The sequence below is a fragment of the Ambystoma mexicanum genome, chromosome 4p (assembly GCF_040938575.1).
Source record: "Ambystoma mexicanum isolate Mex_15411 chromosome 4p, UKY_AmexF1_1, whole genome shotgun sequence".
NCBI classification, from domain to species: Eukaryota; Metazoa; Chordata; class Amphibia; order Caudata; family Ambystomatidae; genus Ambystoma; species Ambystoma mexicanum.
Window position 1 is genome coordinate 76,767,828 of NC_090927.1, and position 24,543 is coordinate 76,792,370.

Genomic DNA, 24,543 nt, shown 5'->3' on the forward strand with positions numbered 1-24,543 from the left:
TTTAGGGCTCTGGCATGGGTTTATATTTAGGGCTCTGGCATGGGTTTATATTTGGGGCTCTGGCATGGGTTTCTATTTAGAGCTCTGGCATGTGTTTATATTTAGGGCTCTGGCATGTGTTTATATTTAGGGCTCTGGCATGGGTTTATATTTGGGGCTGTGGCATGTGTTTATATTTGGGGCTCTGGCATGTGTTTATATTTAGAGCTCTGGCGTGTGTTTATAGTTAGGGCTCTGGCATGGGTTTATATTTAGGGCTCTGGCGTGTGTTTATATTTAGGGCTCTGGCATGTGTTTATATTTAGGGCTCTGGCATGTGTTTATATTTAGGGTTTATATTTAGGGCTCTGGCATGTGTTTATATTTAGGGCTCTGGCATGTGTTTATATTTAGGGCTCTGGCATGGGTTTATATTTGGGGCTCTGGCATGTGTTTATATTTAGGGCTCTGGCATGTGTTTATATTTAGGGCTCTGGCATGGGTTTATATTTGGGGCTCTGGCATGGGTTTATATTTAGAGCTCTGGCATGTGTTTATATTTAGGGCTCTGGCAGGTGTTTATATTTAGGGCTCTGGCATGGGTTTATATTTGGGGCTCTGGCATGGGTTTATATTTAGAGCTCTGGCATGTGTTTATATTTAGGGCTCTGGCATGTGTTTATATTTAGGGCTCTGGCATGGGTTTATATTTGGGGCTCTGGCATGGGTTTATATTTAGAGCTCTGGCATGTGTTTATATTTAGGGCTCTGGCATGTTTTTATATTTAGGGCTCTGGCATGGGTTTATATTTGGGGCTGTGGCATGTGTTTATATTTGGGGCTCTGGCATGTGTTTATATTTAGGGCTCTGGCATGTGTTTATATTTAGGGCTCTGGCATGTGTTTATATTTAGGGCTCTGGCATGGGTTTATATTTGGGGCTCTGGCATGGGTTTATATTTAGAGCTCTGGCATGTGTTTATATTTAGGGCTCTGGCATGTGTTTATATTTAGGGCTCTGGCATGTGTTTATATTTAGGGCTCTGGCATGTGTTTATATTTAGGGCTCTGGCATGGGTTTATATTTGGGGCTCTGGCATGGGTTTATATTTAGAGCTCTGGCATGTGTTTATATTTAGGGCTCTGGCATGTGTTTATATTTAGGGCTCTGGCATGGGTTTATATTTGGGGCTCTGGCATGGGTTTATATTTAGAGCTCTGGCATGTGTTTATATTAAGGCTCTGGCATGTGTTTATATTTAGGGCTCTGGCATGGGTTTATATTTGGGGCTCTGGCATGGGTTTATATTTAGAGCTCTGGCATGTGTTTATATTTAGGGCTCTGGCATGTGTTTATATTTAGGGCTCTGGCATGGGTTTATATTTGGGGCTCTGGCATGTGTTTACAATTAGGGCTCTGGCATGTGTTTATATTTAGGGCTCTGCAATGGTTTATATGTGGGGCTCTGGCATGTGTTTATATTTAGGGCTCTGGCATGGGTTTATGTTTAGGGCTCTGGCATGTGTTTATATTTAGGGCTCTGGCATGTGTTTATATTTGGGGCTCTGGCATGGGTTTATGTTTAGGGCTCTGGCATGTGTTTATATTTGGGGCTCTGGCATGGGTTTATATTTAGGGCTCTGGGATGTGTTTATATTTAGGGCTCTGGCATGTTAGGGTTCTGGCATGTGTTTAGATTTAGGGATCTGGCATGGGTTTATATTTAGGTCTCTGGCATGTGTTTATATTTAGGGCTCTGGCATGGGTTTATATTTAGGGCTCTGGCATGTGTTTATATTTAGGGCTCTGGCATGGGTTTATATTTAGAGCTCTGGCATGTGTTTATATTTAGGGCTCTGGCATGTGTTTATATTTAGGGCTCTGGCATGGGTTTATATTTGGGGCTCTGGCATGGGTTTATATTTAGGGCTCTGGGATGTGTTTATATTTAGGGCTCTGGCATGTTAGGGTTCTGGCATGTGTTTATATTTAGGGCTCTGGCATGGGTTTATATTTGGGGCTCTGGCATGGGTTTATATTTAGAGCTCTGGCATGTGTTTATATTTAGGGCTCTGGCATGTGTTTATATTTAGGGCTCTGGCATGGGTTTATATTTGGGGCTCTGGCATGTGTTTACAATTAGGGCTCTGGCATGTGTTTATATTTAGGGCTCTGCAATGGTTTATATGTGGGGCTCTGGCATGTGTTTATATTTAGGGCTCTGGCATGGGTTTATGTTTAGGGCTCTGGCATGTGTTTATATTTAGGGCTCTGGCATGTGTTTATATTTGGGGCTCTGGCATGGGTTTATGTTTAGGGCTCTGGCATGTGTTTATATTTGGGGCTCTGGCATGGGTTTATATTTAGGGCTCTGGGATGTGTTTATATTTAGGGCTCTGGCATGTTAGGGTTCTGGCATGTGTTTAGATTTAGGGATCTGGCATGGGTTTATATTTAGGTCTCTGGCATGTGTTTATATTTAGGGCTCTGGCATGGGTTTATATTTAGGGCTCTGGCATGTGTTTATATTTAGGGCTCTGGCATGGGTTTATATTTAGAGCTCTGGCATGTGTTTATATTTAGGGCTCTGGCATGTGTTTATATTTAGGGCTCTGGCATGGGTTTATATTTGGGGCTCTGGCATGGGTTTATATTTAGAGCTCTGGCATGTGTTTATATTTAGGGCTCTGGCATGTTTTTATATTTAGGGCTCTGGCATGTGTTTATATTTGGGGCTGTGGCATGTGTTTATATTTGGGGCTCTGGCATGTGTTTATATTTAGAGCTCTGGCGTGTGTTTATAGTTAGGGCTCTGGCATGGGTTTATATTTAGGGCTCTGGCGTGTGTTTATATTTAGGGTTCCGGCATGTGTTTATATTTAGGGCTCTGGCATGGGTTTATATTTGGGGCTCTGGCATGTGTTTATATTTAGGGCTCAGGCATGGGTTTATATTTAGGGCTCTGGCATGGGTTTATATTTGGGGCTCTGGCATGGGTTTATGTTTAGGGCTCTGGCATGTGTTTATATTTAGGGCTCTGGCATGTGTTTATATTTGGGGCTCTGGCATGGGTTTATATTTAGGGCTCTGGGATGTGTTTATATTTAGGGCTCTGGCATGTTAGGGTTCTGGCATGTGTTTATATTTAGGGCTCTGGCATGGTTTATATTTAGGGCTCTGGCATGGGTTTATATTTAGGGCTCTGGCATGTGTTTATATTTAGGGCTCTGGCATGGGTTTATATTTAGGGCTCTGGCATGGGTTTATATTTAGGTCTCTGGCATGTGTTTATATTTAGGGCTCTGGCATGTTAGGGCTCTGGCATGTGTTTATATTTAAGGCTCTGGCATGGGTTTATATTTAGGGCTCTGGCATGGGTTTATATTTAAGGTCCGGCATGGGTTTATATTTAAGGCTCTGGCATGGGTTTATATTTAGGGCTCTGGCATGTGTTTATATTTAAGGCTCTGGCATGTGTTTATATTTAGGGCTCTGGCATGTGTTTATATTTAGGGCTCTGGCATGGGTTTATATTTAGGGCTCTGGCATGTGTTTATATTTAGGGCTCTGGCAGGTGTTTATATTTAAGGCTCTGGCATGGGTTTATATTTAGGGCTCTGGCATGTGTTTATATTTAGGGCTCTGGCATGTGTTTATATTTAGGGCTCTGGCATGTTAGGGCTCTGGCATGTGTTTATATTTGGGGCTCTGGCATGTGTTTATATTTAGGGCTCTGGCATGTGTTTATATTTAGGGCTCTGGCATGTTAGGGCTCTGGCATGTGTTTATATTTGGGGCTCTGGCATGTGTTTATATTTAGGGTTCTGGCATGGGTTTATGTTTAGGGCTCTGGCATGTGTTTATATTTAGGGCTCTGGCATGGGTTTATGTTTAGGGCTCTGGCATGTGTTTATATTTAGGGCTCTGGCATGTGTTTATATTTGGGGCTCTGGCATGGGTTTATATTTAGGGCTCTGGGATGTGTTTATATTTAGGGCTCTGGCATGTTAGGGTTCTGGCATGTGTTTATATTTAGGGCTCTGGCATGGTTTATATTTAGGGCTCTGGCATGGGTTTATATTTAGGGCTCTGGCATGTGTTTATATTTAGGGCTCTGGCATGGGTTTATATTTAGGGCTCTGGCATGGGTTTATATTTAGGTCTCTGGCATGTGTTTATATTTAGGGCTCTGGCATGTTAGGGCTCTGGCATGTGTTTATATTTAAGGCTCTGGCATGGGTTTATATTTAGGGCTCTGGCATGGGTTTATATTTAAGGTCCGGCATGGGTTTATATTTAAGGCCCTGGCATGGGTTTATATTTAGGGCTCTGGCATGTGTTTATATTTAAGGCTCTGGCATGTGTTTATATTTAAGGCTCTGGCATGGGTTTATATTTAGGGCTCTGGCATGTGTTTATATTTAAGGCTCGGCATGGGTTTATATTTAGGGCTCTGGCATGTGTTTATATTTTTGGCTCTGGCATGTGTTTATATTTAGGGCTCTGGCATGTGTTTATATTATAGGGCTCTGGCATGGGTTTATATTATAGGGCTCTGGCATTTTAGGGCTCTGGCATGTGTTTACATTTGGGGCTCTGGCATGTGTTTATATTTAGGGCTCTGGCATGAGTTTATGTTTAGGGCTCTGGCATGTTAGCGCTCTGGCATGTGTTTATATTTGGGGCTCTGGCATGTGTTTATATTTAGGGCTCTGGCATGTTAGTGCTCTGGCATGTGTTTATATTTGGGGCTCTGGCATGGGTTTATGTTTAGGGCTCTGGCATGGGTTTATATTTAGGGCTCTGGCGTGTGTTTATATTTAGGGCTCTGGCATGTGTTTATATTTAGGGCTCTGGCATGGGTTTATATTTAGGGCTCTGGCATGGGTTTATATTTAGTGCTTTAGCATGTGTTTATATTTAGGGCTCTGGCATTTGTTTATATTTAGGGCTCTGGCATGTGTTTATATTTAGGGCTCTGGCGTGTGTTTATATTTAGGGCTCTAGCATGGGTTTATATTTAAGGCTCTGGCATGGGTTTATATTTAGGGCTCTGGCATGGGTTTATGTTTAGGGCTCTGGCATGGGTTTATATTTAGGGCTCTGGCATGTGTTTGTATTTAAGGCTCTGGCATGGGTTTATATTTAGGGCTCTGGCATGTGTTTATATTTAAGGCTCTGGCATGGGTTTATATTTAGGGCTCTGGCATGGGTTTATATATAGGGCTCTGGCATGTGTTTATATTTAAGACTCTGGCATGGGTTTATATTTAGGGCTCTGGCATGTGTTTATATTTAGGGCTCTGGCATGTGTTTATATTTAAGGCTCTGGCATGTGTTTATATTTAGGGCTCTGGCATGTGCTTATATTTAAGGCTCTGGCATGGGTTTATGTTTAGGGCTCTGGCATGTGTTTATATTTGGGGCTCTGGCATGGGTTTATGTTTAGGGCTCTGGCATGGGTTTATATTTAGGGCTCTGGCATGTGTTTATATTTGGGGCTCTGGCATGTTAGGGCTCTGACATGTGTTTATATGTAGGGCTCTGGCATGTTAGGGCTCTGGCATGTGTTTATATTTAGGGCTCTGGCGTGAGTTTATGTTTAGGGCTCTGGCATGTTAGGGCTCTGGCATGTGTTTATATTTAGGGCTCTGGCATGTGTTTATATTTAGGGCTCTGGCATGGGTTTATATTTAGGGCTCTTGCATGGGTTTATAGTTAGTGCTCTGGCATCTGTTTATATTTGGGGCTTTGGCATGTGTTTATATTTAGGGCTCTGGCATGGGTTTATAGTTAGTGCTCTGGCATGTGTTTATATTTAGGGCTCTGGCATTGGTTTATATTTAGGGCTCTGGCATGTGTTTATATTTAGGGCTCTGGCATGTTAGGACTCTGGCATGTGTTTATATTTAGGGCTCTGGCATGTTAGGGCTCTGGCATGTGTTTATATTTAGGGCTTTGGCATGTGTTTATATTTAGGGCTCTGGCATGGGTTTATAGTTAGTGCTCTGGCATGTGTTTATATTTAGGACTCTGGCATTGGTTTATATTTAGGGCTCTGGCATGTGTTTATATTTAGGGCTCTGGCATGTTAGGACTCTGGCATGTGTTTATATTTAGGGCTCTGGCATGTTAGGGCTCTGGCATGTGTTTATATTTAGGGCTCTGGCATGTGTTTATATTTAGGGCTCTTGCATGGGTTTATAGTTAGTGCTCTGGCATGTGTTTATATTTGGGGCTCTGGCATGCTAGTGCTCTGGCATGTGTTTATATTTGGGGCTCTGGCATGGGTTTATGTTTAGGGCTCTGGCATGGGTTTATATTTAGGGCTCTGGCGTGTGTTTATATTTAGGGCTCTGGCATGTGTTTATATTTAGGGCTCTGGCATGGGTTTATATTTAGGGCTCTGGCATGTGTTTATATTTAGTGCTTTAGCATGTGTTTATATTTAGGGCTCTGGCATGTGTTTATATTTAGGGCTCTGGCATGTGTTTATATTTAGGGCTCTGGCGTGTGTTTATATTTAGGGCTCTGGCATGTGTTTATATTTAAGGCTCTGGCATGTGTTTATATTTAGGGCTCTGCCATGGGTTTATGTTTAGGGCTCTGGCATGGGTTTATATTTAGGGCTCTGGCATATGTTTATATTTAAGGCTCTGGCATGGGTTTATATTTAGGGCTCTGGCATGTGTTTATATTTAGGGCTCTGGCATGTGTTTATATTTAGGGCTCTGGCATGGGTTTATATAATAGGGCTCTGGCATTTTAGGGCTCTGGCATGTGTTTATATTTGGGGCTCTGACATGTGTTTACATTTAGGGCTCTGGCATGTTAGGGCTCTGGCATGTGTTTATATTTAGGGCTCTGGCATGTGTTTATATTTAGGGCTCTGGCGTGAGTTTATGTTTAGGGCTCTGGCATGTGTTTATATTTAGGGCTCCGGCATGGGTTTATATTTAGGGCTCTTGCATGGCTTTATAGTTAGTGCTCTGGCATCTGTTTATATTTGGGGCTTTGGCATGTGTTTATATTTAGGACTCTGGCATGGGTTTATAATTAATGCTCTGGCATGTGTTTATATTTAGGGCTCTGGCATTGGTTTGTATTTAGGGCTCTGGCATGTGTTTATATTTAGGGCTCTGGCATGTTAGGACTCTGGTATGTGTTTATATTTAGGGCTCTGGCATGTTAGGGATCTGGCATGTTTTTATATTTAGGGCTCTGGCGTGTGTTTATATTTAGGGCTCTTGCATGGGTTTATAGTTAGTGCTCTGGCATGTGTTTATATTTGGGGCTCTGGCATGTGTTTATATTTAGGGCTCTGGCATGTTAGGGCTCTGGCATGTGTTTATATTTAGGGCTCTGGCATTGGTTTGTATTTAGGGCTCTGGCATGTGTTTATATTTAGGGCTCTTGCATGGGTTTGGCAGAGTCATCCGCGGACCTCCGGGCAGGGAGGCCCCAACTCCTCCCGTGTACACACAAGAAGCAAGGTGGTTCTGCTGTTTATTGAACAAACGACAGGGATGGGTCAAGGAACGTACGCGTCCGTCCTGACACTCTCACTTCACCGTGGGCTCGCAGGCCCTTTTTACCTTGGTGTGACGCGCTACTTGCGTCACCTGAGAAAGTTAGCAAAAAACCTATCGCCACTCTGGATTGGTTCCTCGAGTGGTAGGGTTAGTATAGCACACGTATAGAGAGCGTGATTAGTGGACGAGGGTTAGTCAGGTGGTATATTTGGGTTGTCCCTACAAATTGATACATGAAAATTCTTACATGGAGGCCCCTGAGGATTGATCAATGTTAGTGGCGTCAGTGATAAAAACTCCATGTTCTGATTGGTCCACACACGAGCCCCCCAGTCTGGGACCATCGCTGTTCCCAGCTCGCGGTGCACCTGTCAATTGCAACAATGTTTCACTAGTGATATGTGTAGACAATGTAAGATTTATTCGTATGCTGGAAGGCCGGTTACTCCCACCGCTGCAGATGTCCTTTGAGACGCTCGCTTGTATCTGCCTGGGCCTTTGAAGCGGAGTATCCAGGCGTCTCTCTCTCCTCCCGGACCTGGCACTCTGTCAGGTTCGGCTTGGTCACGTGAGGTGGGACCGTGTTTGAGGCATAATTCTGCACAATTAATATTGCATTTTCCACTGTGCGCTTCGCTTAATTGCAGGGGCGACCTTGGTGTTGACTTGTGGCATGCGAATTAGCAACATCGTGCCCTTGACTGTTTGCTTTAGCCGGGCTCATTCTGCGGGATCAGCAACTGTACTCTTGCTCATTCAATGTTCATGGAAACTCTTGCTTGAGGCCTACTTGGGCCTGGTGTATAGGCGGAACCGTTTGGTACACAGGCGCTTTAGGTTATGGTGCCGTATTGCTTTGTCCATATTGTCGTGCCTTCATTAGGTTCTTTCGTAGTTGCACATGGGTTTAGGAGAAGCGTAAGCAAGCTTTTAGATGAGTTCATTGTGCGTCTTGCGTTTCTGCATTTTAAGAAGCCTGAGTGAAAAATAATAAAGATGCGCGTCTGTGGGTGTGTCCGTCACCTACGTCATAGCACTGAGTATGTTCTTGTGCGGATTGGTGTGGGAATGTCCAGTGTGTATGTTGCACGGGTATTCTGTCCGCTGGCTGAGTCGTCATGGCATCTCTAACGATGTGTTGGCATAGTGCTCGATGATTCAGTCGAGTCCCTCCATGCCGCAGGCGCCGGCAAGGGTACGGCAGGCTGGCGGGCACGCAGGTGGGCACATCCGTATGTTTCTGTACCAGGGCACTTGGTCATCTGGGATATGGGCAAACTCCTCTCGTGGTGGGTGTCTGGGCCGTGATCCTCTAGACCAAGGGTGGGAGATGATCGTTGGGAGCCGTTTCCTCCATTCTCCCACTTCAGTCCCCCCTCTGGTCGACTTGTCGACCACAAACTTATCGTTTTCTTTATCACCTCTCACTCTCCATATTTTCGTTATTCCTCCCAAATGTCCATAGTGGTTAACATGATCTTCAAACGACCAATACATGTATAGGCAGGCTCCTCCAGGGGTGCAGTATACCCACTTCCCTACGTAGCTCCTTGGGTTTCTTGGGTTTTCGAGCTTCACAGACGGTGGGTCTAGATGGTTAGTGATGATCTGGTTGCGCAGCTTCTCTCTTTCCTTTATTATTATACCTGTGTGAGGACCGTCATTTGCTGGCATCAAGGGGTGCATACCAACCATTTCTATCATTTCGTCAGTGGTTCGTGCTTTTCGGGCCTTCCAAAATCTTGTTAAGATCAGTGCAGCTCCAGCCAGGATAATGCACCCAACTATAATTTTTAGTCCGTCTGACAGCCAAGATGGCATCCACGACCATAATATTGAAAACCAGCTCTCATCCTTATTTACACCTTTACTTTCATCCATCATCTTGGAATGCATCTGGGCCAGTTGTGATACTGCTTCTGTTAGTGTGCCATTGTCAGCGTCGTTAGCAGGAATGAATGTGCAGCATGATTGTCCTATCTTTGCGCAAACTCCTCCTTCCATTGCTGTGAGGAGGTCCAGTACATATCTATTCTGTAGTGCTACCATCCTTACTGCTCGCAGTTCTTCCTTTATTGCGTTGAACCCATTTACTGTAGAGTTAATTGTCATCATTAGTTCCCACCTCGTTATCTGGAGCCATTTTGCATTTGCATACGCCTGAAGTCCCGGATGTATTATTGAGGAGAAGAACATTGCTGCTCTGCTAAATAGTCTGTGTTCTGGAGGGATTGAAGAAAGTGCTGTTTCTGATCGTCCCCATAGATAATTTCCTGTCAGGGGTTCTCCTTGTCTCCTTTTCCTGTTCAGGACAGTGTTGTTGCTGTTCAGGACAGTGTTGTTGCTGTTGTCTTTATTTTCTGGCTCCTTTTCAGTGTGTGCAGATCTTTTCTTTCTCTTGTTTCCTTCATCCATCTTGGGAAAGTTTGCCACATTCACATGTTTTTTGGGCACCACTAGTGATGGTACATTGACGTGTACCATTGAGCATATGCCATTCCACAGAGGGGGCAGTGTGTGGTATGCCTTGTCTCCGCAGGCCCAGTAATGGTCCATTATTACTGCTGTTCCTGCTCCCCCCTCAGGTAACTCCGTCACACTTGCACAGTTGGTGTTGTATCCCACATCCACTTCTCCTTTATGCTTGTAGCATACCTTAGGCGCAGTCAGTGGCAGTATTGTTATTGGGTCTTCATCCTCCTCTAACCATGTTAGCATGGGTACATATTTGGTCCAAATCGTCCAACATCTTGTGTTGTGTTCGGCAATGCTCTTGGTATCTTCTCTCGTTATCATATTGCTGCCGGCCACACCTATGTCCCATTTGTCACCCAGGTACACCTTCCCTGTTATTGTTATCAGTGGCCTTTCCCAACATCCTTGTTTACCAGGTACTTCAGTGGCATACCAATCACATGGCAGGTACTGCAGTGTTACTTTCTTTGTTTCTCCTTTTTCAGGGCCGCTAGTTATATATCTGAGCGCTTCAGTGTACAAACTGGCCTTGTGGTAGCTCAAATAAATCTTGAGGAAGTTGTTTTCGTACGGGTATGTGTCTCGTGTTTTCCATACCAGTTGCACCGTGGTCCCTTGGAACCTCCCTTTCGTTTGGAACAGTGCTATGTATATTATACACCGTGCCGCCTTCTCATCAATTTCTGTGGCAACAAATGTCCGGGCAGCGCTCATGGCGTATGGGATCAATGAGCAAACGTAGCAGCTGTCTTTCGTTGTCTGTTTGCCTATTTTGGTCATGTGCTGGTACCACATGTTGTTCGAGACGTGTGCCGAATCTTGTATGTAGTTATCAATACCTTTACGGTCTGAGTATGTGCTGCGTTTAACTCTACCTCCTTTGTGTCTTATTTGTCTGGTACCACCTGACGTAACACCTGTTGCAGCCGGGGGTGGGGGTATGTTAGGTTTGGGAACAGCCAAAATATTGATAGCGCAGCTATTCTGCCATACAGAGGCAGCCAAGAACCCGGTGATTATCAATATCCCTATCATTTTTATTACAGATGCTGGTCTCACCGGCATTTTGCTCTTACCTTGCTGCAGTCCGGCAGCTAATTCTTGCGATGTTAAAGTTGCCCGCCTGAAAATTCTCAATATGCTTGTTATTAGTGTTAGTCGTTGTTTTCAAGCCCTCCCTATCAGATAGTCGTTCAATGCCCAGGCGAAGAGCTGTTCCCACGCCAATCTAAGTGATCTATCTCTTAGGACAGGTAAGTAAGGGTGGAGGTGGGGCATTGATTGTTCAATGGCCAAGAGGAATGCCGTGTAGTAGACACGTACCCTCCTTCTTTTTAGGTACTTTGGCCTTTTTATGTGATAGACAAATTGGTGTGATAATTCTTCAGGGTAGTTGTCGTCTGAGGGTAGCATCTACACCTGGGCAGTAAACCTTGTTAGTTACTTATTATTCTTGACAGTACAATAATACGCGATACCTGCATGTGCGAGAAAAGAGAAGAGAGCATTCACGTGTTTACATGTGTATATGTGTAAGACAATGTCCTTCAAATGTCCTTCAGTTGGGTTGTACAGGCGGGGGGTTTAGGGTTCAACTGGCGGGGGTTACTTTACTCTTTGATCATGTGACCATGGGGTGGGCTGTGTGGGTATTGTCCTTCTCTATGTCGTTAATTGTCACTGGGGGATCAGGGGGGTGGTGGGGGTCGCTAGTTGTAGGAAAAGTCCCTTCTTCTGTGGGAGACGCTGTTGCTGTTCTTCCAACGGCCCTGTCGGTGGCGCTGGGGCGGGTCTGGAGTTTGCATATCTTTACGTCGTGCAGATGATTCCAGGCGCATTTGTCCTGTAGCTTTACAGCTCTTGTTGATACTTCCTCTACCAGGTGGGGGCCAGTGAAACGTGGGCTGTTCCACTTCCTGTTGAAGTTGTGCAGTAGTACGTGGTCACCTTTAGTAATTTTGCATGGTTTGTCTGTATCTCGTTCTTTGTCCTCTTCTCCTTGTTGGTCGTTCTTAGACCCGCCCCGCGTGCGCTCGAGCTGTTGAGATACAAACACAACACTAGTAATCAAAGAAGACACATATTTGTACATTTCATCACCAAGAACAGCCGCGGTGCTCTCGTGGTCAGTAAATGCTCTTGATGTTGGCATCAGAGGAAGGCGCATTTGGCGTCCAGTTACCACCTCGTGAGGGGTGAGGTGGTGGTCGGAGCCTGGCCTATTCCTTAATTCAAATAGGGCTAGTGGAAGGCAATATAGCCAACTCTTCTTTGTGGTTTGCTGTATCTTTGCAATTGCCTCCTTTAGTAGGCCATTCAGGCGTTCACATATACCGTTGGCTTGTGGGTGGTATGCACATGCAAATTTATGCTTGATATTCAGGAGGGATGTGATGTGCTGGAACATTTCGTTGGCGAAATGCGGGCCATTGTCTGACCGCAGTACCTCGCACACTCCCCATCTGGGAAAAACTTCCCTCACCAGAAATGTAGCTGCTCTAAATGCATCTGGGTGTGAGCAGGGTCCTGCTTCAATCCACCTGGAGAATGGGCATACTACTACAATCATATACCTATTTCCTTGACATACGTTGATTATATCAACATAGTCAATATGTATGTGTAGGAAGGGTCCCTCTGGCCGGGGTATAGTACCTTTTATCACCTTCAGAGTGTGACCAGCCGTGAACTGTTGGCATGTGAGACAATTGCTGATGAAGTTTGTCACATGGGAGTTTAACTCGGGGCAGAACCAGTCTTCCCTAATTCGTGCTGCAATTACTTCCTTGCCTGTGTGAGCTGGATGGTGTAATTGGCTCAGGGCGGTGTTCAATAGAGCCAGTGGCATTACCATCTTCCCAGTGTTACCCTGGCGCCATAGGGCGTCAGTTGGTGACATTGTACATCCTCTTTTTACCCATATCTCCTTTTCTGCCATTGGTGCTGCTGCTTGTAGTTCCATTATCTGGGCGGCTGGGAGATGGGTGTACCCTTCTCTAATTAACATCTCTCTTGCTATCCCCCTCCCTCTCCCTCTTTCTGACTCCGGGGGGTTCCAAATCTCACCAAAGTACGCAGCATACTTTCCGTGTGCGTCTGCTGCTGCATTTCCTTTTGAGACATGGTCTTCTCCATTGGTATGTGCCGTGCATTTGACCAAAGCTAACTCTTGGGGGTTGTTTATTACTTCAATTAGTTCAGCCAGCAAGAGAGCCTGTTGCACTGGAGTGCTGTCAGCTCTCCTGAACCCTCTTCTTCTCCATTTAGACAACCCTGAATGGACAGTGGATGTGACATATGCACTGTCAGAATATATGGTCACTCGCATGTTAAAGCTTTCCTTCAACGCCAAGATCAGTGCAACCAATTCGGCCGCTTGAGCAGAGTAATGTTGCGGTAATTGCACACATTTCATCGCCACACACATAGGCACTTCTGTCATTTTCACCACTGCTGCCCCCGTTCTTCGTATCCCGTCGCTTTGGTCAATTGTTGATGACCCATCAATGAACAAGAGCTCACCTCCCTCTAGTGCGTTCTCTTCAACTTTCCTAGTACATGAGTACATTTCAGTGGTCTGTGTACAGTCGTGTGCATAGTCCCCCTCCTCAGTTTCTTCTGCTATAAACCTTGCAGGGTTAATCGTGTTACATCTAACAATGGATAGTTCCGGTCTAGATAAGATGATCTCATACCCTGACGCCCTATGCGTTGTTAACGTAGACTTAGGCTTGTTCAATATTGCAAATAGTGCATGTTCCACAAACAGTGTGGTTGGGCACCCCATGGTTATTGCTGATGCCTTTTCCACCGCGAAAGCAGCTGCTGCGAGACTTTGTTCGCAGGGAAAATGTCCTAACATGACAGGATCTAAGTGGCCGCTGTAAAATGCTACTGGTTTGTAGCCCATACTTGTTTTTTGTGCCAGTACTGCTTTCATCACGGCTGAGTCGAAATTTGAAAATATGAAGAATTGCCGTTCATAATCTGGGGAGGCCAGTACCGGGGCAGTGGATATTGCATCCTTCAGTTCATCAAAAGCCTCTCTCATTTCCATTGTCCACCCCAACTTTTTCCCCCCTCTGTTGGCTTCTTTTAATCCTTCAAGTAGGGGCCCTATGTACGAGCTGTAGTCAAATACCCATGCCCTGCAGTAGTTGCAGAGTCCTAGGAACTGTTGTAGTTCCCTTACTGTTTGTGGTAGGGGTGTTTTTGAAATTGCCTGTGCCCTCTGTGGTGCAATCTTTCTTCCGTGTTGGGATATGAGCTGACCAATATAAAGTACCTGCTCCTGACAGTACTGTAATTTTTCCTTGTCTACCTTGTAACCTTTCTCTGCCAGTATCGTAAGCATTTTGACTGAGTCTTCTCTGCATCTTCTCTCACTGGTGCTGCAAATAATTCTGTCATCAACATATTGTAATACTGTACTGTCCACTTCAATGTTACCCAAGTCCATCTGTATTACTCTGTTAAATATTGAGGGTGACTCGCAGTAACCTTGTGGCAGCCTGGTGTGTTTCCACTTTGTGTTTCTGTAAGTGAAGCTTGTCAGGTCTTGTGAATCTGGGTGTAGAGGTATTGAGAAGAAGGCATTTTTGAGATCGATCACCGTAAATCGTGATGCGTCTGCTGGAATGCCGCACAGGATTGTGGCCGGGTTTGCTGCTATTGGGTATTCTGCCTCCACTATGTTGTTCAAGGGCCTGAGGTCTTGTATGAAGCGCCAAGACCCCCCCTTAGCCTTGCGCACTGGGTATACAGCAGTATTGCATGGTGATTCTGAAGGGACCAATATGCCGTTGTTTATGAGGGCCGTTATTGTTTCATATATGCCCTCATCTGCTTCCTTTGATAGTGGGTATTGTTTCACTCTGGGTAGGATTGCACCCTTTTTCAACTTTATCCTCACTCCCCCAATGCTTTTTATGCACCCCACGTCATAGGGACTGGTGGTCCATAATGATGTAGGTACCTGTGCCATATCCTCTTCAAAAAATGGGACTGGGGTGGTCGTGGGTGCCTCAAGTGCCATTGCCATTTTCAGCGCCACTTGTTTGTAAGTTACTCTTAGCCAAATTTCCACACTCATCATAAACACCATTTCACCCTCTTCCTTTCCTTCTGAAAACAGCTCCTCATCGGACACCTGGGTGAGTCTACATCCTTCTGCTAGAGCTATCACCGCCCTCCATGCTCTTCCTTCTCCATCTTGGGCATGTATTGCTATGTAATCGGCAGTTGCCAGTATGCTCTCTATGCTCACCGAAATCACTTTTCCTTCTTGTTCATTTGTTGGCGTCTCAGGTCTAAACAAGTAAGCTGCTGGCCTCCTCCAAACTTTTCCTTCAATTCCTGGCAACCATGCAATTGCCATGTCTGTCCCGTATTGGAATAGTTCACCATCCATTGGGTCAGCCCTAACCACTGTCTGTCCACAGTATGCTTGCATTATTTGTCGTGCAGTGAGCATGTTAATTCCTGGGGTTGAGCATATTATGCCGTCCTCCGTAAAGGAGATCGTCATATTCAGTCTGCTCATGATGTCTCTCCCCAGTATATTCACTGGTGAGGCCCTGAAGTACAGTAGTGGAACTGACATGTCATAATCCCCTATTGATAAGGGAATGTTATCAGTAAAAGGAACCAATCCCCTAGCCCCAGAGAATCCTTGTGTGTTCATGGCTTCACCTGACATCTTAAATTTACCCTCCCTTATGCATGACCGGGTTGCCCCAGTGTCAACAAGGAATGATAATTTTTTGTCACCTATCGTCACCTCTATGCGTGGCTCCTCCGCACTATTAGGTGTTACTGACAGGATGGGACACACCAAGGCCGTCTGTGGGCTGTCCTATTGGGGGTATAACGATTGGCCACTTCCCGTGTAAGGGTTGTGTCCCAATACTGTCACCCTACCCAGTTGTGTTTGCTGTGGCTGTGTATTGGTAGACGATATGATGTTATCTTGGATTTGTGCGGGTTGTTGCACCTGCTGTGTTTGGGGGTGCTGTGTTAACGTCACCTGTTGTTGAGGCGGTGAGTTTGCCTGTGGCTGTTGTTGTTGTACAACCTGTGGTGTCTGTTGTTGTTGGATGGCCTGCTGTTCCTGTTCGTTCCAAGATGGTGTGCCTGGTCTCACTCTACATGTTCGTGACATGTGCCCTACCATTCCACATATCCAGCACACGGGTGGTTCCCTACTCTGCCATGGGAAATATCCTGTGTTGTCCTGATATACTGGTAGTCCGGTAGGGTAGTAGTTTCTAAGCCCTCCCACTTGCTGTTGTGTGTTATACCCAAACCCTCTTCCTCTGGACATTCCTCCCTGCCCCCTGCTGTAGTTATAATACCCGGTCCCTGTTGTGGGGTATGCTCCACCCATGTTGGTTGTGTACGGTGGGAGTGGCGGTTGCTGTTGTGCCATAGTCAGTGATTGTTGAATTTGAGTGGGATCCTGTGCAGCCACTACTTGTGTGGGGCTTTGGGTCATTGTTGTAGGTGTGGTTATTAATGCACCTTCCATTGTATATTTATTCAGTTTTTTCTGAACTAATTTAGCCTCTTCCGCTTTTCTATCCTCTTCCTTTTGTCTTACCTTCTCTTGCCATGTTCTACAATGATGCACTATCGTCAGTTGTATTTATGGCCATGCTTTAGCTTCCATCCCCACTACTTTCTTCAGTTGTTTCTGTACTACGTCTGGGAGCCCTTGTACTAGTATGTGGTAAAATATTGCTGGTGTCTTGTCCCACGGCTCTCTAGTTTCCATGCGCCACTTCTCTTGAATTTCCTGGATATAATCAACAGGATCTTCATTGTCCCTCATCTTGCGCGAGGTAATTGCCCCTATGTCTGATGTGTCTGGGTACTGTACCCTTAGTGCCTGCCATAATGCATGTCTGCAGTTTGCGAATGGTGCCCCATCGTGTGACGTGTTTGTTATTGTTACCCCGGGGAAGCCCGCCCTCTTCCAGATATCATCCGCTGCATCCCCTAGTATTGATATTAACAGGCCCTTTACATCCCCCACTGCCAACTTCTGTCCTGCAGTGTGCTTTTCCATTTCGTATATCCATTTACCCGTACCTCCACTTAGTGATGGGAGTCTGCATTTTATATTTTCTTTGTCTGCATGTTTCCAGGGGACGTATTGTGGTCTAACCCCTCCCCTCTCCAGAAGTGGCATCAAGTTGTGTCCTTGTTTGTCCTTGGGGTCCCATACAACCGCATCCGTGCACCCCTCCTCTTCTTCTCTCTCTTTTACATCATCAATTTGCCTCATATCGCATTTATCTTGTTCACCTCCATCCCGTCCTCTTCTTATATTTATTTCTTTAGAGGTGTTCTCTCAACCTACGTCCAGGGAGGTCCCTAAGCTTCCCTGCATAGGGGGTCAGGTCACGTGGGAAGGGCGCTAAGTTAGATCGTGCTGTTGTACGTAATGAGCGCAGGGTAGTGGAGCATGTTGGGCGGGAGGGTGACGGGGTAATTGCACGTGTCTCTTTAACCACTGACCCTTGCTCATTCTCCTCACTTCCCTCCTCCTCTTCCTTCCTCCTACATATCCATGGTGATTCTCTGTTTGTCCTAGTAATATATAGTTTATCTAAACTCTCCCTTCTACTATCTCCCCCTTCCCTCCCAACCCCTTCTTCTTCCTCACTACAAAATCCTTCCATTACTGGCCACCCCCACTCCGTCTTTTTCCCTTTTATTGTTACTGTTTGTAAGTCTATTAGATATAATTCTTCATTTCTTACTTTGCCAGCTTCTCCCCTTTGTTGTGATGTCGTTGTCACTTCCGTGTCTCTGTATAGGTACTTACTTAATTCACCTCCCCCCCACTTTTCTTCTCTCTCTCCTTCATTTCTTATAACTGTACCTCTATCAATTTCTGCTCTTTCCTTTATATATTCCTCCAATGATTTTATGTCCATTTTTTTCATTACTTTCTCTTCCTCTTCCTGTTTTTCCCATCTCGCCCTTTCCTTTTCTAATATTCCCTCTATCAACCTTCGTTCTTCGTATTTCCTTGTCGTTTCTGATAGTAATTTTCTTCTACATATTTCCAATTTTTCTTCTTCCTCTTCTTTTTCCCTTTTTTTATCGCGCAGTGCTGCTCTTGACCCCCTTTCTGCTGCTGCCTTCACCCTTTCTGCTTCTCTCCTTTTCTCCTCGTTCCGTTCCCTTATTTTGTCCAGCTCATCCTTGCTTTCTTTCCTTTTTCGTGCTCTTTCTCTTTCCTCTCTTTCCAGTTGCTTGATCAGTGTATTCTGCTCATCTCTTAGTTCTGCTAGTCGCTCTTCCAACACCTCTTCCTTCTGTCTTAACAGATCCTCCCCCTTTACTTTCCCCTCTGCCCCTGTCCCGTTGCTCCTTCTGGTGTCATCCTCCTCCACTTTCCTCACTACCTCCTCCTCCTCTCCTGTTAATGAACCTCGTAATTTTAATAATACCTGCGCAGCTACCCACTCATCCTGCCCTATTCCAGGTATCTGTTCCTCGCCAGACCCTCCTCCTCCTGTCCGTTTTTTTGTGCAGGCTGATCCCGTCGTGCTACTCTGTCCCCCTCCTGTGTAGTTACCTGTAGCCGTATATGGTGGCGGGCTGTATGTCGGGTTCGAGTACCCTTCAGCCGCCCTTAATTCAACCATTTCTCATAGTTCCGTTAGAGGATATAACCCCCCTCCTTCCGTTTTCACTACCTTCGCTATGGGTATATCTTCTGACTGTTCCCTTTTTATTTCTTTTCCACCTATATTGTTACTCTTCTCTTCTCCATTCCCCGTGTTCTGTGTTCTTCCACTCTCCTTTTCCCCATTTTCCCCTTCTTCCTTAATCTTCTCTTCCTCCATTGTTCCACCCATAACAAACATTCTGTTTGGTCCTGGTCGGGACCCTTGGAACATTCTCCATAAGTTAAACACCTCCACGTGGTTAGTCAACTTCTTCCCCTTGTATGTGTTATGCAGATGGGTCAATAGCGAATGTTGGATATATGGGTCGAAACTACCGTTAGGTGGCCATAGTGTTGTCATTTTGTTGTCCGTCCCCTGTGTCCATTCAATGCTATACTTGATAAGCTTCTCTCTATGGGGCGATAATGTTTTGCATATGTGTTGTAGTGGGGTGGTGAGAGTGTTCCCCCACCCTCCCGATCCTGTCCCGTATGACATGGTAGCTCCTACACTCGTTGTCCCTCCCCTAGTTGATAGTCGTTACCTTTCTTACACTTTATAATTTATAGCCTCTTGTGATAATCCAACAATAATGTATATCATTCACATTTTTATATTCTTTTCTCTTTTTCCCACCTTTACGGCCCCCTGTGACCGAGGTGCACGTAGCCCCCTGCGGCTGCGTGCCCCTTATTTACGTTCCTATACCGCCGTCCCACTTGCTCCTCCTCCCTCTTATATGCTTGCCGTGGCCGGCGTTCTCCGTGCACAGCCACGCTCCCTTTTCCGCCTCCCCCCCTTTTACCAATTCAGTACCGTTTATCTCCGCCTCCGCTCTCTTTCACCTTCAAAACAATAAATGTGCCTTATATTCGAGATATCCTATGAGAAAGCCCTACTGGTGACGTCATCGATCTTTTCCAAACTACTGGTAGGTTCCTCAAAAGTTTAAAATATATTCGTAATCCACCCCCTTTGACCCCACAGCTGTCTTCCTGTCACGCCTGGAACAAGGTAATCAACAATATAATCGGACTGTGCACGCTGCGTCGCCTCGCGTGTGATACGCCCCTCGACAGGAGGGCTTAACAGGCCAATTATCTTCCGTATTGGGCAACCAGCTAGCTACCGCCTACAGGGAAACGTCATCTACCTATCGAGTCTCTTGCTCGATCAATAGGGATCCTCATCTACTCATTGATCAATAATCACCAAATCGTAGGAAACCGCGCACGCACACACACCCTTACACATGGTTGCGACCTATACCAATCAGTGTCTCCGAGCGGCCGCACGTGATGTTTTCGTGCTCCGCCCCTTCTCTCCCGTAACGTAGCGGACTGCTCTCGCACTTGTCCTGCTACCATTCATTCATTGCCAACACTAATTTGTCAAACCTTCGCCGCGCGCCTGTTCAACACCTCCCGCCTCCCGCATTCAATTCCTCCCCCCTCCCTCACAATTTCACATTGTTTGTTGTGCGTGGCATACTCACCAAGTGCTCCTGATGTGGGGCTGCTCGACCGCGTGCACCCCTACAAGCGGCTCACCACCTCCCCTCGTCTGGACCACGTCTGGACACTCGCCAACCGCGGGCGGGATACTTCTCAACCGGCTCCCGAAGGCCAATATCCGGATTGCGCTGTCCGGTCTTCTCGCAGTTCCGCGATGGTCCTGTAGTCCTCAAAAGGGGGCAGCGGCAGAGGGGGCCGCGCCGCCGGGCCTCCCAACAACAGGGGCACTCGGAGAAAATGAAAAATAAAAGTAGACCTCAAACAGATCTCAGCAGTGCCTCCAACTTGTCGGGGAGAAATTCTCCCGGGGCCGGCAGAGTCATCCGCGGACCTCCGGGCAGGGAGGCCCCAACTCCTCCCGTGTATCCCAAAAATGAGTATGAGGCACACACAAGAAGCAAGGTGGTTCTGCTGTTTATTGAACAAACGGCAGGGATGGGTCAAGGAACGAACTCGTCCGTCCTGACACTCTCACTTCACCGTGGGCTCGCAGGCCCTTTTTACCTTGGTGTGACGCGCTACTTGCGTCACCTGAGAAAGTTAGCAAAAAACCTATCGCCACTCTGGATTGGTTCCTCGAGTGGTAGGGTTAGTATAGCACACGTATAGAGAGCGTTATTAGTGGACGAGGGTTAGTCAGGTGGTATATTTGGGTTGTCCCTACAAATTGATACATGAAAATTGTTACATGGAGGCCCCTGAGGATTGGTCAATGTTAGTGGCGTCAGTGATAAAAGCTCCATGTTCTGATTGGTCCACACACGAGCCCCCCAGTCTGGGACCATCGCTGTTCCCAGCTTGCGGTGAACCTGTCAATTGCAACAATGTTTCACTAGTGATATGTGTAGACAATGTAGGATTTATTCGTATGCTGGAAGGCCGGTTACTCCCACCACTGCAGATGTCCTTTGAGACGCTCGCTTGTTTCTGCCTGGGCCTTTGAAGCGGAGTATCCAGGCGTCTCTCTCTCCTCCCGGACCTGGCACTCTGTCAGGTTCGGCTTGGTCACGTGAGGTGGGACCGTGTTTGAGGCATAATTCTGCACAATTAATATTGCATTTTCCACTGTGCTCTTCGGTTAATTGCAGGAGCGACCTTGGTGTTGACTTGTGGCATGCGAATTAGCAACATCGTGCCCTTGACTGTTTGCTTTAGCCGGGCTCATTCTGCGGGATCAGCAACTGTACTCTTGCTCATTCAATGTTCATGGAAACTCTTGCTTGAGGCCTACTTGGGCCTGGTGTATAGGCGGAACCGTTTGGTACACAGGCGCTTTAGGTTATGGTGCCGTATTGCTTTGTCCATATTGTCGTGCCTTCATTAGGTTCTTTCGTAGTTGCACATGGGTTTAGGAGAAGCGTAAGCAAGCTTTTAGATGAGTTCATTGTGCGTCTTGCGTTTCTGCATTTTAAGAAGCCTGAGTGAAAAATAATAAAGATGCGCGTCTGTGGGTGTGTCCGTCACCTACGTCATAGCACTGAGTATGTTCTTCGTGCGGATTGGTGTGGGAATGTCCAGTGTGTATGTTGCACGGGTATTCTGTCCGCTGGCTGAGTCGTCATGGCATCTCTAACGATGTGTTGGCATAGTGCTCGATGATTCAGTCGAGTCCCTCCATGCCGCAGGCGCCGGCAAGGGTACAGCAGGCTGGCGGGCACGTGGGTGGGCACATCCGTATGTTTCTGTACCAGGGCACTTGCTCATCTGGGATATGGGCAAACTCCTCTCGTGGTGGGTGTCTGGGCCGTGATCCTCTAGGCCAAGGGTGGGAGACGATCGTTGGGAGCCGTTTCCTCCATTCTCCCACTTCAGTTAGAGCTCTGGCATGTGTTTATATTTGGAGCTCTGGCATGTGTTTATATTTAGGGCTCTGGCATGTGTTTATATTTAGGGCTCTGGCATGTTAGGGCTCTGGTATGTGTTTATATTTAGGGCTCTGGCATTGGTTTATATTTAGGGTTCTGGCATGTTAGGGCTCTTTCATGTGTTTATATTTAGGGCTCTGGCATTGGTTTATATTTAGGGCTCTGGCATGTTAGGGCTCTGGCATTGGTTTATATTTAGGGCTCTGGCATGTTAGGGCTCTGGCATGTGTTTATATTTAGGGCTCTGGCATGTGTTTATATTTAGGGCTCTGGCATGCGTTTATATTTAGGGCTCTGGCATTGGTTTATATTTAGGGCTCTGGCATGTTAGGGTTCTGGCATGTGTTTATATTTAGGGCTCTGGCATTGGTTTATATTTAGGGCTCTGGCATGTGTTTATATTTAGGGCTCTGGCATGTGTTTATATTTAGGGCTCTGGCATGGGTTTATAGTTAGTGCTTTGGCATGTGTTTATATTTAGGGCTCTGGCATTGGTTTATATTTAGGGCTCTGGCATGTTAGGGCTCTGGCATGTGTTTATATTTAGGGCTCTGGCATGGGTTTATAGTTAGTGCTCTGGCATGTGTTTATATTTAGGGCTCTGGCATTGGTTTATATTTAGGGCTCTGGCATGTTAGGGCTCTGGCATGTGTTTATATTTGGGGCTCTGCCATGTGTTTATATTTAGGGCTCTGGCATGGGTTTATGTTTAGGGCTCTGGCATGGGTTTATATTTAGGGCTCTGGCATGGGTTTATATTTAGGGCTCTGGCATGTGTTTATATTTAGGGCCCTGGCATTGGTTTATATTTAGGGCTCTGGCATGTGTTTATATTTAGGGCTCTGGCATGTTAGGGCTCTGGCATGTGTTTATATTTAAGGCTCTGGCATGTGTTTATATTTAGGTCTCTGGCATGAGTTTATGTTTAGGGCTCTGGCATGTGTTTATATTTAGGGCTCTTGCATGGGTTTATAGTTAGTGCTCTGGCATGTGTTTATATTTGGGGCTCTGGCATGGGTTCATGTTTAGGGCTCTGGCATGGGTTTATATTTAGGGCTCTGGCATGTGTTTATATTTAAGGCTCTGGCATGTGTTTATATTTAGGGCTCTGGCATGTTAGGGCTCTGGCATGTGTTTATATTTAGGGCTCTGGCATGTGTTTATATTTAGGGCTCTGGCATGAGTTTATGTTTAGGGCTCTGGCATGTGTTTATATTTAGGGCTCTTGCATGGGTTTATAGTTAGTGCTCTGGCATGTGTTTATATTTGGGGCTCTGGCATGGGTTCATGTTTAGGGCTCTGGCATGTGTTTATATTTAGGGCTCTGGCATGTTAGGGCTCTGGCATGTGTTTATATTTAGGGCTCTGGCATGTGTTGATATTTAGGGCTCTGGCATGAGTTCATGTTTAGGGCTCTGGCATGTTAGGGCTCTGGCATGTGTTTATATTTAGGGCTCTGGCATTGGATTGTATTTAGGGCTCTGGCATGTGTTTACATTTAAGGCTCGGGCACGTGTTTATATTTAGGGCTCTGGCATTGGTTTATATTTAGGGCTCTGGCATGTGTTTATATTTAAGTCTCTGGCATGTGTTTATATTTAGGGCTCTTGCATGTGTTTATATTTAGGGCTCTGGCATGTGTTTATATTTAGGGCTCTGGCATGGGTTTATGTTTAGGGCTCTGGCATGTTAGGGCTCTGGCATGTGTTTATAATTAGGGCTCTAGCATGTTAGGGCTCTGGCATGTGTTTATATTTGGGGCTCTGGCATGTGTTTATATTTAGGGCTCTGGCATGTTAGGGCTCTGGCATGTGTTTATATTTAGGGCTCTGGCATGTTAGGGCTCTGGCATGTGTTTATATTTGGGGCTCTGGCATGTGTTTATATTTAAGGCTCTGGCATGTGTTTATATTTGGGGCTCTGGCATGTGTTTATATTTAGGGCTCTGGCATGTGTTTATATTTAGGGCTCTGGCATGTTAGGGCTCTGGCATGTGTTTATATTTGGGGCTCTGGCATGGGTTTATGTTTAGGGCTCTGGCATGGGTTTATATTTAGGGCTCTGGCATGTGTTTATATTTAAGGCTCTGGCATGTGTTTATATTTGGGGCTCTGGCATGTGTTTATATTTAGGGCTCTGGCATGTTAGGGCTCTGGCATGTGTTTATATTTAGGGCTCTGGCATGTTAGGGTTCTGGCATGGGTTTATATTTAGGGCTCTGGCATGTGTTTATATTTAGGGCTCTGGCATGGGTTTATATTTAGGGCTCTGGCATGGGTTTGTATTTAGGGCTCTGGCATGTGTTTATATTTAGGGCACTGGCATGTGTTTATATTTAGGGCTCTGGCATGTTAGGGCTCTGGCATGTGTTTATATTTAGGGCTCTGGCATGTTAGGGCTCTGGCATGTGTTTATATTTAGGGCTCTGGCATGGGTTTATATTTAAGGCTCTGGCATGGGTTTATATTTAGGGCTCTGGCATGTGTTTATATTTAG